Here is a 15,819-nt window from a genome sequence, read left to right on the forward strand (position 1 = left end):
TTGCCAAGGCGGCGTCCTTCAACCTGGACGTGGCTTCTCGATGCGGCGGAACGAGGCAGAAGCCTAAGAAGCAGATACCGGGGCAGCTGGGAACTGAGGATACTACCCTGACCCTGCCCGCCTTTCGCCCGCTGGGCTCCGCGGCGCTGATACCCCTCTGCTTCACAGTCTCTGACGAGGCTGTCTCCATGCCACCCCTGCCCCGTTCCTGAGAAGCAGGCCGGGCGCAGAAGGGGCCGGAAGCAAGTGCTCGGCCGCCGGCGGGGGCTGCCACTCCCCAGCCCCGCAGCACGGCCTCAGCGCCCAGGCAAGTGCGCGGCCACCGTGCCCAGGCAAGGCACCGCTGTCGCCAAGCACCGCTGTCAAGCAGCGAGAGCAATTCCATCTAAAGTCTCTTCTTCCTCCAGCCCTTGCGTCTCCCCCGGCCGCCCTGCCCCCTCTACCCCCGCCCCCCTCCGCCGGAGGGGCCGCCGGCCAGCGCGCAGTCTGCGCGCTCCCGTGACAAATTTCAGGTTTGTAAAAGGACGGGTGAGAGTTATCCACCGTTTGAAATCCCATTATAAAACCAGAGCAGCCGCAGTGCTCGTGTGCTCCCCGTCACGGAATCGCTCCAACTAAATCAGCATCTAACAAGAGAGTTTGTCCCCAGTGGGGACCGCAGCTCTCACTTACTCTGTTCTGTGAACCGCTGCACTTCTGCCCCAGGAAGAGCCCTTCAGCCACACCGTCTCTGCGGGAAGACACTGTTATTTCCTCCTCGCCAGCGTTTCGCTGGGATCCAGAAGCCCCCCAGTTCCCCGGCCGAACGGGCCCGCGCCGTTGCCCCTCGCAGGGGTCCCAAGCCCCCGCAACCTCCCAGCCCCCGAAAGACGAAACGCTCCAAGATCTCTGCGCTTTGTCAACGCAACGAAGTATTTGACAGTCACAATTACCTGTAAATATTCTGATCGTTTTGTATACGGGACACTTTTTGCCTTAAGCCTGGCAAGCCTCACACAAGCGGAACTGCAACACTACCGCAACTTCACCGCGGCAGACGGCAAATTCCGCGCTCCGCTCTCGGCACTGAGTGCGATCTTTCTCGGTACCGCAGAACCCAGGAGCGAGCGAGAGAGCTACCGCTTCCCTCTCTCCACACCCTGAAGCGCAACAGCTAAACACTCAATTTAAAACGCTAACATTTAGGCGAGAATTCAAATCAGTCACAGGGGAAAAAAAAAAGCCTGTTATCAAAACACGCTCTCGGACAGAATAAATGGGTTCACTCGCTGGCAGATAAGGCGCCAGATTTTCTAACATATTGGCATCCGTAGTTTAAGAAAAAATAATCATGAGGTCTGAAATGGTCACTACTAGCTAAACTGCGAGCTTTCATAATCGGTCTTCCCATTTTCCACTACAACCTCTCCCTTCCCTACCCATCACATCACAATAATTAGCAGCGCGGAATTACCTGTCTGCTTCTTTGTGTCTCCTTCAAGTAAAGAAGGTAAAAGTCACTTTACCTATTAGCTTGTATAAGTAATAAAGAGGTGGTAACTTGGAGCTACCACATTTTGAAGATTGTGTCACATGCTTTAGCTTTAGTAGTTCTGCACATCCCTCCTCGCTAAGACGGACATAAACAACGGCAGCCTCCCGATTTCTGAGGCGTCTTTGCGCGCGTTTACCGGGGAATGCCTGTTTGTTAGCGTCTTGACTTCGTATCAACCTATTTTGAATGAGATACGGCGGGATTTCTGGGGCTGCAGCATCTCCCTCCGCAGCCAGGACAAGGCGGAGTTGCAGCGGCTCCCGTGCGTGCTCTCACTCAAGAGGGGGTCATGGCGTGCGGCTTTTTAGTCTCCCCTCACACAAAAGGGACGAATTTGCCCAACTTTCTCAAAGTTTCTCAGCCCCGTGCTTTTCCTAAGTCGCTTTCAAGAGAGCTCTGGCTCCCTGACGGTCAGCCCCGAGGAATTTCACAGAACTGACTCGATCCGATTGAGGGACCGCAAGTGGGCGCCCAGACGCGAGCGAAGCGCACGCCTCGGAGGGGCGAGCTGATGGCACCCCGGGCCCCGGCGGCTCCAGCCCTGCTTGATCCACTCCCAGAGCTCCACGCACCCCCGCGGGCCAGTCTCAAGCCGAGCCGAGCCCTCGACAGCCGGGCGGTGAGACGGGCAGCGATCCCTTCCTAGGCAGCCACTGCTGCTCCTACTGGCGGGAGCCCGCAGTCCTGCCGGCTTGCCGCAATATAAAGGAAGGAACCCTGAGCCTCGTCAGGCAGGACTGACGGGGAAGCCTCCACGCAGGTGGAGCCGGAATTCGACTCCTACGATATGGGGAGAGGATGGACACCCCGGGAGGGAAGTGTTAGTAGCATCCGGATTTTGATACTTTTGGGCTCGGCGGCTCCCGGCGGCACGGGCGCGACACGAGTGCCCGCGAGAAGCGGAGCAGGGCAGGGCGGCAGGTGCCGCGGAACGAGGCGCGGCCAGAGGCCAGCACGGCCATACACGGGGCTGGAGGCGACTCCTGTGCTTTCGGTGCCGGCGGTGACCGTCCGCCCCGCTTGCACTTGGCGTCACCTCTCAGGCAGGAGGAGAGGGCCGTGGCGCGGACACGGCCCGCTGAGCGCCGCTTGTTTCCTCCGCCGTTTCCCTTGGACGGGCCGGACCTGCCGCACCGTTCCCTGCGCACGCCGCCACAAGGCAGGGCCACGGGAGAGGGTCCATCCCCAGCCCCTGCAGATTGGGAATAACCTCTGCCCCCCGCCTCCTCCAGCGCTCAGCCCCGCCACTGCCATGGGAAGCCGAGAGCAGGCTGGCCGGCCGGGACAGGGGGTTCTCGTCCTCACTGAGGAGGACGAGAACCAAATACATCACTTTCTCTATTTTCACCTTGATTATATGGTCCTGCTTTTATAGGCCTGCCCGGCAGCTTGTGCACACACATTTACACTACTTTAGAAAGCTTCGACAGTAAAATCTCAACGAACTCCCAGCGCCTGTCCACTCCCACAAAGCAAACAGGAGAGTGCAGCACTGGCCGGGCCAGCCCGGCCCAGCGGGCTGCACCCTTGGTGCCTCAGGTTTTAACTGTCATATTTTCCAGATTTTGTACTGCATTAGTATACAACTCTGAACTTCATATAAAGTGTTAGCAAGTTCTCATTACAGTTTAGTTAGACAAAACAATCCAGCCCGAGAACCAAGGTTACCATTGCAGCTTCAGGCCCAAAAAGTGTAAACAACAGCAAGCTGAGGAGAGCAATCTGGGAGGATGGGACTTCATACCCGAAGCTCTAATTGGACAATTAACCCCAATATGTAAATGAATCAAAACTTATAAAAGTGTGAAAACGTGTGATCCGTCTTCCTGTAGCCTCGGCCAGGCTCTTGTACTGCCCATGGTGCATTCTTTGAGGGCCTTTTTAATAAATACCTACTTTATTCCTTTCACACTGTCTAGCGTCTGTTCCAGGTAGCCTCTCAAGGCATCACCCTGAGCCTCGCCACCTCCCCTCTGCCACCCAACAGCCTTCAGCATTGCTGTGACCGTGGGTGGCTTTCAGCTTGGAAAAAGAGAGGAGAGGAAGTCTGAAGTCTATTTATATTAATATATTTTCAATTAAGTCAAAGTACAATGCCTGCACAATGTAGCAGGCCCTTCCTCTTAACTTTTCCCTCATTTCTGCCAAGACAATTCACTCCCTCTAGCTAAAACAAGCTTCCTGAAGCCTTTACAAAAATTAGAAACAACAGCTAACACAGAATCAAAATAGGAGGTAGGCTTCATGGGAAACCAGGCATGTAAAGTAACTGTGCAACTGCCAGGCTGGATTTCTCTTTCATATATTCATGACTGATGATTAACACGCAATTCATTTCCACTAGTTCTTAAAGATTTAGCCCAGGCTGCAGCTGGCCATCTGAGAGGGCATGTACAGCAGGATAAAGCCATCAAGTGGCAGTGGGGTGACTTTTTTCTTGGAGATGCAGTGGGAGCCCCTGGTAGCTTACAGTTCAGTCCCTGCCCCCCAGTTCTGTATAATCATGGATTTGGAAGATGGTAAAGGATCTGAGGACATCTGTGGTATGTGCCCTCTCAGGGGCAATAAGACTCTAACATTTTTTTACTCTCCAAGTACAAAAAGAGTAGAATATACAATAGAAACCTTTTGGTGATTCCCATTGCCACAAAGAAAACATATGCTAGTGCCCACAAATTAACAGGTTTCTTTCTGAGATAATTTCCACCAATGCCTGCAAATAGCACCAGTGACTTTTTCTGTCCCCTCAGTTTCCTGTAAATCAAATCTCACACAGTCATGATACATTCACGACTCCCTCTAAAAACTTGTGGGTGATGGCTCAAACAAGCAATTGTTTAAAATTTACAAAAAAAGACCTGAAGTACAGAGGTAAAAGGGATTAGTAAATTCCTGCCAGCAATGAACAATAAGGAGAAGGGTAGAGGAGGGAAGTCCTGTCATTTCTCCCCCAGTGTGACCTGCCATAAGAAAAGTGGCAAGATTAACTGTCTCATTAGATAAAAACCAACTGAGAAGGAAAGCAGATAGAAATGGGCCACCTGCAGCAAAAAATCTGTCATGACTCGTAGTCCAACACCAGACAAAAGCCATGGGAAACCACATGTCACTATTCCTGGTGTTCATAAACTTCAGTGTTCAAGATGCCAAAAGTGATCATTAGTGATTGTAAGAGATATCAGGGGATACTTGAGATACCCCAGATTTAACTGTATTCAGAATCCTAGCTCAACTGTTGACTTTAGTCCTCCATAATTCAACACCCAACAAAATTTTAGTTGCAGAAAGAGGTAAGGTTTTTTTGTGGTTTATGGTTTTTTCTTTCCTGCCTTAAGCAACAGCTAAAATAGACAATGCTAGGCAGTTTGCTCCCTTTTCTCTCAGTAGTTCCTGTTCAGCACAAGTTGAAGTTACCACAGTTAATAATTTGTCTCTGGGTCAAGGTTATGATCCTGTGTCAGCCTGAACACAGCACTGCCTTTGAAGCCAAGAGGAGTCTTACACAGGCACAGTTAAGGGATCATGCTACTAGCTTGTAATGCAAGCTGGAATGTCTTAGAATGAGAAATTATCTAAGATCTGAAGTTATTGTCTTGATACAGCCTATTTGTAAATGGCAAAAGAAGTATTGGTACCATGCCTGCTGTTCTCTCTATATTCTCATGAGATCTCTGCTCTAGAAAAAGTGCCTAAAAGTTCTTGGGTAATGGCTGCCTTTATGCAGTTTCTATTGTGCTAGAAAAGTAACGTTGTTCAAAGATACATTTGGTGTTCCTTACTGCTTTGTAAAAGGTTTTTGTTTGGTTGTTGTTTTTTTTAATAAACAATTAAAACTAGCTTGTCCTCTAAAAACATGCCCTTTCAAAGCACTAGAACAAGCACAAGCACGGGAAACAGCCTTTGAAAGAAAAATTACTTTGGACAAGTTTCGAATTTCAAACATAGCCTTTGTTTATATGTCACTGACAAAATGCCTCTCAAATATTCTTTGAAAGGTGATTACATTAGGCAGGGGCTATTTTAGCAATTTCACATCTCATAGCACTATTGTATACAGAGATCTGTCCACCCACTTCCTTTGCTGCAGACACAGCTCCTTGAGCCTCTACTCAGCTATCTTTCATCACTTCTAAAGCCACGAAGACTTTATTTTCTTGCAAATTGAAGCCAACCTTTTCTGTGCCACCAAGTTTTCTCTATGACTTCTGGTGGGCTTCAGAATCACTTTTGGCTTTTTGGTGATGTTCTGTCTAAAGGTTTATCACAATACTTTGCTTAGAGTTGGGCAGAAAATGCTTTCCTGGTTTAACAAAGTTTTAGGATAAAAAATCCAAATTTCCATTTCAAATCTCAACAGAAAGTTGATATTTTGAGTATTTCATAATTTTAAGGGAAAAAAAGTAATTTTCACTGCCAGTCCTTTTCAAATCACATATCCTTCCTTCCCCATTAAATTTTTCCTGTAATTTAGGAAAAGAGAACAAAGCTCCTCCTGCAAAGGCACTGCACAGCTATGATAAAGCAGCACATCTAGTTATTCCCACCATCAGCTCAGGTGGTGAAAGCTTCACTACCCATTTGAGTTCTAGAGTGACAGGAAAGCTTTTAGTACTTTTACTTTTTGCATAGTCTCGATACCATCATATTTCAATTTTCTGGCTACACTTGTTCATCTCCACTGCAATAAAAACTAAATTTGTTGACATGTTTGACATTTTTAAATACTCTTTAAATACTTTTAAAACATCTTTATCTCGAGAAATTCTGTAGCAGCTTGGGATCCGTCAATGTCAGAAATACCTTGCATTTTCAGGAATGTTCCTAAGCCCCAGAACACAATGGTCTGTGCCACCAGACATTGAAGCTGATTCTTGGCATGAGTTTGGAGTAGACTGACAAGCACTGTCTGAAACAGCTCTTGGCCATATCTCCAGAGTTGTCTGAAGCCAGACTTCAATGTCAATGGGCAGCTCACATGAGGCTCTCTTCTTTTGGTGGGCAAGACAGTAGAGCAGGGTCACTAGAAGCTTTTGTGGGCAAGTTACAACACCTCAGTGGCAGAACCACTCTGACACACCAGCAGACTGTGCTTCTGCCAGTCCTGCATAAGAAAGGCAGAGTAGCACAAGGCAAATGCCAGTGCTGGTTTTTGAACTCCAGGCTCCTGCACAGCGTGTAAAAATGCACAGCACAGTGCCATGTATAAACTGGCCGAAGATGAACAAAAATGGCCGCTCGGTGTGGCTGGGATGTGCTTCTGTATGGCTGCACCAAAGCAGATGAAGTCAGAATTTTGCTCTTTGTTGTGCTATCAATATTTAATTCTTCATGTCATTACAACATCTGTCCTTTCTCAGGTACAGCAGTTGTGTATGTTTAGAGAAAACTGACTACACACCTATTTCAGTAGTTTTGTGAACGCAGGTAAAACCTCAAAACTTCTATTTTCCATCAGACGTGACAAGACAAAGGCTTCATTGGTCTTCACTGCTCTGTCAATGCTCTCATCATTCAGAAATCACTGGCAACCACTTACATAATCAGACCTTTTTCATAAACTGATCCATTCTAAAATTGTCTCAGAGACTTTTGATCTATTATTTCTCCTGTCATAACAGAAGAGACAGACTAATGCAAAGGCTGCAGAAACTTTGCTGTGGGTCTTCATCACATCCAGTTCATTCTGTTCTGTAGTTCATTAGAAGGATTCCAAAATTTGGTGGATGAGGAGAGAGTTGGAGAGAAGAGGTGCAAGGTATCTCTGATAAGCACCGAGATTCTGTTTTTTACATCTGTAAAAGGAAACCTAACCCACTTAGCAATCAGAGAGGATCTGTTTGCTGGAAATTGTAGTCTTGGCACTGAACTTGCTAAGGCAGCTCTTACCCTTTCCCTGCCTAAGGAGGAGCAAAGTGCCTGCAGAACGATCACACTTCTGTTCTGCATAAAGGCAGACTTGAGAAAGTCACCAAGGATCCTGCTGTGCTGCTTCCCAGCTTCCTGCCCTGACAGGCACCCAAGGTCACTTAGTGTGGGGAGGAAAAGAGGCAAGGAGCCGAGTGACTGCCTAAGGCTATGCAGCAGGTCACTGGAAGGTTCCCCAGTCATTCCTGATTCCCTGTTCTGTGCATTCTTCCTGACCAGTCTGCCTCCCAGTCTGGAAGAACATTTCCAAAATGCATGTCAGAATTCACTCTCAGAACATTTTGAATGATCTGCGAACTTTCTGTATTTAGGATCCTTTTCAGCTGTTCCTTGGGACACAATATTTGGATTACTATAAAGGGAGACTGATAAAATGTGCAACATATAGAAAATCCTTAGGAAAAACAGTATGTGCTTATTATCTGTTCTTTCACACATTTCAAATATTTTAAAACTCTATTTGTCCCATCACCTGGTTTAAATCAGTGATCAAGTCAACACAGGAAAGAAGCTTCAAAATCAGGGCTGAATCTTACATGCATCAATGCCAAAAGTCCCATTCCTACAGTTGCATTAGGAGCAGCTTCTGCACTGTTACACATGTAACAAGGCTAAACTTTGCCTTTCAATGATTTTAAGACCCAATTTACTGAAGGTTTATTGACAATAAATATAGTCGTATTTCCTTTCCTACATTGACAATTGTTGCTGTAGAGTGCATTCAAACTTTGAATAAGCATTCAGATGATTCCCTTCTCATCTGTTCTGTTTCCAAAATCTGGAATTTTTGCAGCCTGATAGAAACGAAAACAAACTTGTTGATAAAGTCAACTAGAATTTAGAATAAGGAACACTACCAAAAAAGTTTTGCCCAAATTTTCTGCCTTCTGTTGTATTTTGGGTTACTCCATCAGGCCTCCTTAACTCAGTAAGTCATTTCTGTTTAACACAAGAGTACTTTTGCTGTTACTAAATCAAAGGAGTTAATGAGCTATAGGTTTCATGATCTGCACCCCCTTCTACACAGGGAATAGCAGTAGCCAATATCAAAGAGAAGAGGTTTTAAGCAACATTTGCAGGCACATTGACTGCTGTGTCCATCTTTCCTTCCCTCAGCTCATAAACTACAAAGACACCAAACAACGATTATCACTGCAAAAGAAAATAAAAAATAAAAATCAGGTAACCCTGACTACGTACAAAGTATCAGGGGTGGGAGCGGGGGAGGAAAGGGTATCTTCCACACAATGAAGAAATTCCCACTTGTTTACCAGTCTCTACCTCAAGATGAATAATGTTCAGCTATGAATGAGCTCAGCCTGGAAGAACGTAGCCCTGGATCCAAGACTTCAAAAGAGTGGCTCTTTGGCAGACACATGCAGAGTTTTATTCCCCTGGGCTATTCAGCAGGGTAATAAGTGAAGCCACTCAGTCACCATTCAGACAGCACTGTCTCACCGTGGTACCTGCCTTGAAGATATCACCAATTTTCTTTTTTGTCCCACTGACCAAGCTGCAAATCTTGGATAAACTCCCCAGCATTTGCAACTTTCCAGCTTGTGTTCACCTTGACTTTAGATGGATACTATTGTTTTGCTGAATTATTCTCTTGCAGATCCTGCTGCCTTAGGTGTTTGAGACATTCATTTTAAACAGGTGGCTATAATTAATTATTCAAAATTATTTTTAGGAATTTGGATGCTTTTTCCTGACAGTGCATTAGTTCTAGGCATTGTACAAAACTAAGGCAATTGCATGCTGTTTGGGGTATTTGTGATTAAAAAAACATGCTCTAGCTCATTGTAATGTTTCTGTAGGCTGGCATTCTTTGTGAGAAATGTATTTCTTGTAGCTGCTTTGGGTTTATGTCAGTTGTATATTTTAAGAACAACATCCGCTAAAGCAGTTTAATGTGAAAAATGGAAATATACTTACTTCAAGAAAGTATTTATACTCTCATCTTCTTTCCATTCTCAGTGGGTCTTTAACAAATACTTGGTTGCTAGTGGGAAAAGGTCAAGAAGATTATTGAAAAAATTAGGGAGTCAACAGATGAGGGTGCTGCAAAGTATTGTTCTTACAAGCAACAGTATGAGGAAATAGGAAGAATAACAGAAGAAGCTAAAACACACATAGAGAAACCATTATTCAGAATGCATAATACACTGAATTCTTGAACTTGTAAAGAAGTGGGCTGAATTTAGCCTTCAGTTAAAAAAATCTTGAAAAAGAGAAGGCAGTGTGCAGGTCAGGAGCCATCAAGTTCCCACACAGCCCCTACTGTAGGTAGGAACAATAGGGAAGGTAAAGAGAACTTTGCACTACTGGCCTTTTCCCCATATTCCCCCAGCCAGATGATGTGTTTGTAGACAAACCATTCTAGAAACAACTGTTTCTTCACAATATATTCTAGGCATCACTTTTCATTCTGATGTGAATTTTTTCAGTTAAAATGTAACCAAATTAAAATCCAAATTATTTCAAAGTGAGGCTAACAGCTACAAACAAGAGGGGAAAACCCACCAAACAAACCAAGCCAAAAAACCCCACAAAAATATTTACTCTTTTATTTCAGTATATATCTCATTTGTAATACATTAGGCTAACATTGTCCATAAATTTTACTCTATTTCTTTAACCATCACCACAAAAATCTTTTCATCTGACCTTAAGCACTTCTTTTCACGGGTGGAGTGTTTGTTTCCTGAACACAAAATTTATTATTCTCAGGAAGCAGCCTGAACTAGCAAGGGCTGAGCTTAAATAGAGCCCCTGGCCTATGCTTCTGTGTCTCTATGGGCAGGGCGTGTAAGGGGAAGCCCCAGGTGAAGCTGATCATGGTCCCTAGACCATTTTGGCACTCAGGGCCCTGGCAATTATTGATCTAGCATTAAACTGTGGAAAGAAACTGAAAAGTAAAATTTAAAAATAAATGTTGGTGTCCTAGAAAAAATGTGTACTGTTGCATTCATGGGGTGCTTAGACCAGGTGAGATGAGCAGTACCTGTGCATACCCACATTGTGCTTGGGTTGAAAGGCACCGTACGATTTATCTTTAGCCTCAGTCTTAATAAATCTACCTGAGGGATTTTCTTTGGTGATGTGAGCACTGGAACTTCATCCCAATAATTAACAATTATAAATACTATGGAGGCTGAGACTTTGGTCAGTGGTGCATGATGCCCACTATAATACTGAAAATCTGAGATGAAATCCTGTGTCCCTACACTCATGCAAGATTTGCCACGGCTTTCCACAGAGCCAAGATCTTGCCTCAGGCAAAAGCAAAACTGCAGAGGTTACAATATCTGCTCTTCCACTCCAACTCCCAGAAACAAGACCTGCATGGCAGATGTATTATTATTTATTAATATGCAAACTTGCACAGACCTTATAATCTCAAATTATAACTGAGTGCTTTCCTAGTTGATAAATCACATTTCAAGAGTTTTTCAAATAAAGCTTAAACTATTTTTCTTTCTGGAGTAAAATGGGATGTCAAAGTATCAGCTCAAATAGCAAGAACTGTTCTTTTCAGATATACTGAACACACACAAGCTTCAGTTGGCAAAATCTGGTCATTGTTACAAAGCAAACCTTAGCTGGAGTTGTATAGTGAATTTGGACTTTCCACCTCAGAAGATGTCTATACTGATTTGTTTATATGGGAAAACACGATTTCTGAAAGAATTATCTTCAAGAGAATATTAAGAATTTGTTGTGGCACAACAGGAGACAGGGATACATACAAAAGAAATGTGGGATAATTATAAGAAAAATAAAATACATCAGTAGAAACAGATTTAATTCACTGCTGAAACTGCATGTAAAAGGTAATTCTACCTTTTACTTTTCCTTTCTGAATGATGGAAAATCTAGTTGTACATTGTCTTGGCTAGGATCTGACAACAGTTTTACCAAGGGAAAGATGAGGCTTTAGTCCTTGCTGAGTGCTGGCCAGCCTGGGACATGGGTGTGTCATGCAGTGCAGTCAGGGCAGTCTTGTCCTGCTCTCCCCACCCTCATTTGAACTGCTTCGTTTTCCTCCCAGAACTGCTGGTCAGTTGTTAATTGTAAGAACACGATGAAGCCTGACAGTTGTCTCTCACGCACTTGTATTTTGCAGAAAACAAAAGCTAGCTCTTACAAATGCTCTGGGAAACCAATGCAACCCTGTTGCAAACAGGAACTGGGGGAACTGAGTCAACACTTTCGAGGAGATAAACACCCTCATCTCATGGCCACACACCCCCTTCAGTTCAGAGATGTAAATGCCACTGGCAGCAATGTCCTCAGGAGGACCAGTACAGCAGTGCAGCAGAATTAGAAGGTCACTGAAACAGATTACTTTTCCCATCATTTTTCACAGTTGCTTTTTTATTTTTTTAACCTGGCATCTGTTCTCCCATGTGTGCATACATATAAAGGCCGCTAACTCTAGCTGTTTCTTTAGGCATATGTCTGGGATGGGGATGGAAAAGACCTTTTTGTTAGAGAAAAGGACATCAAGATTTGAGACAGCCAACCTTCTCTTGCTTTCAAATGCTTTGAACTGCTGCAGTTACATGACACAGCCAGACAACTGGCTTAGCTGGCTCATTACATTCCTTCACAGGTGAGAAGGTAATGGCTTAAAAGAGAGAATAAAATTCACAACTTGCAAAGCACCTTTGGGTCTTCAATATACTGTGTACATCATTTGTACACATGTTTGTGAGATGGGGGAGGCAGGCCTGGGAGAGATATAGAACAAGTAGGAATATAATTAAACCTAAAAACTAATAAGGTGAAAGATCTATAGGAAGCTAATATCACCTTGTAGTTTCGCAAGTTATTTTTAAGGACTGTCTAAAATCAGTGAGAATTTGATTGTGGCATTCACAGCTGTGATACTAATCAGTGGGCTCAGCTACAACACAAATCTGGCCTCAGGTTGATATTGATTGAACATCTATTCAATCAATAAAAAACCATAACCCAATTCCTTTATTTCATCTAGTCTCAGAGTCTGCTGTCCCACACATTACATCTGAATAAGCTGCAGCTTATGCTGTTTGCAGCAGGAATAACTCAACACACAAAGAATAGCGTGGTTCTACCAACTTTTCCACACTCTGAGCTGTGCCACTGGTGCTGCTGTGCTAACCAGCAGGGACAGATGCTGAATGAGAAATTCTTCTGATAAGAGCTTGTGACAAGCATTTTCCTCCTAGTCAAAACTTGCAACAAAAGGGGGTGGGGGAAACGGGACCAGTAAGGAGTATTTACAAAGCAGCAAGAACTCAACATTTCTGGCTTTTGGGCCTTGGGACCAGGAATTTACAACCTGGGCTGATTTTGGATTGCATGACAGGACCCTGAATTTGGATTTAGTCCCAGCAGGCTAATTAGATATGCATGATAATCCAAACAGATATGAAATATGGTCTTTATTTAATTAAGCAAACAAAGTACTAATTTTTTAACCTTCACTCCAACTCACTTAAGTGTTCAAAGAACTTATTCTCTTATAAAACTAACTCACAATAAAAAAGCAGAGGGTGCTTTTACAAAGTATGCTAGATCTGAACAAAATGAAGAAAGAAACAAAATGAGAGAAGATATAAAAGACAGAGAAACAGAATAAAGGCTGCCATTCCTCCTTCTCTTTTGTGAATACAGCTTATAGTTTATTATTCATATCACTTGTGTGCACCTCATGAAATGAAATTAAAGTTGGTAGAAAACAGAGAATGAAGAACACAACAGCTTCACTTTCCTGTGAAGGTGCATGCATGTACATACCAGAGTGGACATTCCCACACACAGGAGCCTTCACAGGGAAGGGGGAGAAGCAAGGGCTGTGAGCAGGACTGCTACTGGGCAAGGGTCATCCTTGTCCTCACTCTTACCAAAATTCAAGTATTTACTCAAAGCCTGATTCTTTGAGACACCCATCTTTAATCATGCAATATAAGTGAGAATCTTGAAGTTCTGGCACCCAAAGAAAGGATGAGTAGAGAATAAGGGCAGGTTTCAATGGGAAGATCAGGTTCAAGCAGAATCCAGGCATGCCCTTTTTAATTTCCAGGAGTTTTGGCTTTATAGCAAACATTTTAAGGGGCTATTAGTAAAAGCAAGAGAAAAGTACCTTCAATTCTGGAAAACACAATAGGGCAAACAACCCAAGACAATTTGGATTTCCTTTCAGAACTAAGATGCATGGGGTATTTCCCTATAGAAACAATGGATAAATATAACAGATAAATATTTTTATGGAAGAACTGCCTATATAGCACAGATGAAGCACTCCATTTTACATCCCAATAACAAGGATGCATTCCAGAGGAAGGTATTCTAGAGACTGCTGTTGAGTCTGCCCTGGAATGCCTTTGTGTAGCAAAGCAAATGATTGCCCTGAGGGGATTTTCCCACTGCTCATAAAAAATGTCACAGTCTAGCCTTGTCCCATCTGTACTGTGCTTTCTTAGGGCAACATCAGTGCAACCCATTTGGAGAAGCCTGTGCTGTAAATAGTGATGTTTAAATGTTACACAGAACAGTGGCAATTTTTTTTATCACTTAAAATGTTAAGAAATGAATATATTAAAAGCAGAGCACAACGTGGTGGTATACCAATAAAAACGTAGCAGGGCCAGATCAGCAAAGATTCAGAGCTTATCTTCATTTGAAGGGGAAGGTTCAGGAAAACAGGGAATTGACAGGAGAAATGATGAGCGTACTTTGCTCACACAAACCACCCAGCTTCTACTAGAATTGCAGCCAATAACTCTGCCCTGCCTGGCGCACCTTGTTTCCTTACTGGATGTAGGGAGATCTGAGGTTTGGCACAAGAAGTACTTCCAGCAAGAGAGGTCTAGGATGTGGTAGGGTCCAGGCACATCTACATGTGTGCTCCATGGTCCTTCTGTAACAAAACCCACTGGATTTAAAGTGTAAGTGCAAAATAAGTTTGGGTCTGTGATGTCTCTTCCAGCAAGCACTGGAGTGCAGCTTAAGGCTTCCTCTTAGAACAGATTGTAGGATATGGATGCAAATTTAGTATGTCTGACAAGGAGAATAAACTCAAAGCTGTACAGCACTCCCAGGATGACATGAGCGGCAAGATCCTCATCAGGCTTCCCTCTTAGACCGAGAGAGGCCTTGAAATGGGATATGGGAAACCGTGTCCTGACAAAACCTTCCAGGTCTATCTATTGGCTAAAGCATTACTCCTACATATAATCAGCATGGTTCCCTCCATCACAGTGTCTCAGCCCTGCACTGGGCATACAGAAAAACCCCATATGCCCATGAAACTTTCTAATTTTGTAGGGGCACTTAACACAACAAGCCAAACATGCCCACAGCTATCAGAGGAGCAGCCTACTAGAGCAAAACCACTATTCTAATATTTACAATTGACTGCTTGCTACAATTGCATAGTGGCTGCCAGGAGGCTTTGAGAGGTGGCAAGAACAAGGCAATAGTCATAGGTCAAAATATCAGTAAGGGAAATAATGAGGGATTATTTGTTTTATACCCCTTGATTTAAATCTTTCCATTCCCTCCTTCCCATACAACATACTGCTGTCCATGAATCTCCTCGCATCTTAGAGGCTTCCACTGCACTTCTACTTACATTTCATCATGGTGTGTCCATTTAGATACAAAACCGTTTAAGTGGCATGTGGCATACAAAATGGACTTGTGCTTTTGACAAAGTAGACGTAGCCCATACCTTTAGCCCCAATTCGCTCAACAAACTTCTTGTTAGTAGGCAAATCAGTCTGGACTTGCCAGACTTGGATCTGTGCAGATGTGAATGTCCAAGGTAAAACTTTTTGATCTGGCAATCTAAAACCTCAGGGAATACAGACACTAAAATACACACACTCAGATTCTTGGGGCCCTTTTTGCCTAGTCTGAAATCCCTGTTTGTCTCTTACTCTCTGCATAAGAGGATGGAAATCCCTGTAGAAATAGAAAATGGGCAGGACTGGAAACAATGGATGCTGACAAGCACACTATCATTATAGGTATTTATGTGCTGAGCATCAAATTGATAGTACCTTCATTTGTAACTTTTGCTCATCTGTTCACTATTATTAAATGAGCTCAGAAACCAGAGGAGATTTGAGAGCGACAGAGTGTAATTACACACTTTAGAAGAAGATATTTTTCATTGTGGTTTTAGAACATAACAGCCTATTAAAAAAAAAAAACAACACAGAAAGAATGTGGGTATTTCAATTCAGCTACATTGCTGTCCTCAGAGAGCAGATGCATTTTAAAAAATCTGCTTTTCACTTTGGCTCCAACTAAATGTACAAACCACTAAAAGCTTTTCCCTTGAAATACACAACTCTGCATAATGTAGA

General features: G+C 43.9%; 1 protein-coding gene across 1 annotated transcript in view; it reads right to left on the reverse strand.

The window, feature by feature from the left end:
* Window positions 1–1,647, reverse strand: part of SATB2 (SATB homeobox 2) — a 136,116-nt gene extending 134,469 nt beyond the window's left edge. The window contains exon 1 of the mRNA XM_030952607.1: window positions 1,454–1,647. The gene's annotated coding sequence lies outside the window, so the exon portion shown is untranslated. The remainder of the gene's footprint in view (window positions 1–1,453) is intronic.
* Between the last annotated feature and the right edge of the window lie 14,172 nt (window positions 1,648–15,819).

The sequence above is a fragment of the Camarhynchus parvulus genome, chromosome 7, assembly GCF_901933205.1.
Source record: "Camarhynchus parvulus chromosome 7, STF_HiC, whole genome shotgun sequence".
Classification (NCBI taxonomy): domain Eukaryota; kingdom Metazoa; phylum Chordata; class Aves; order Passeriformes; family Thraupidae; genus Camarhynchus; species Camarhynchus parvulus.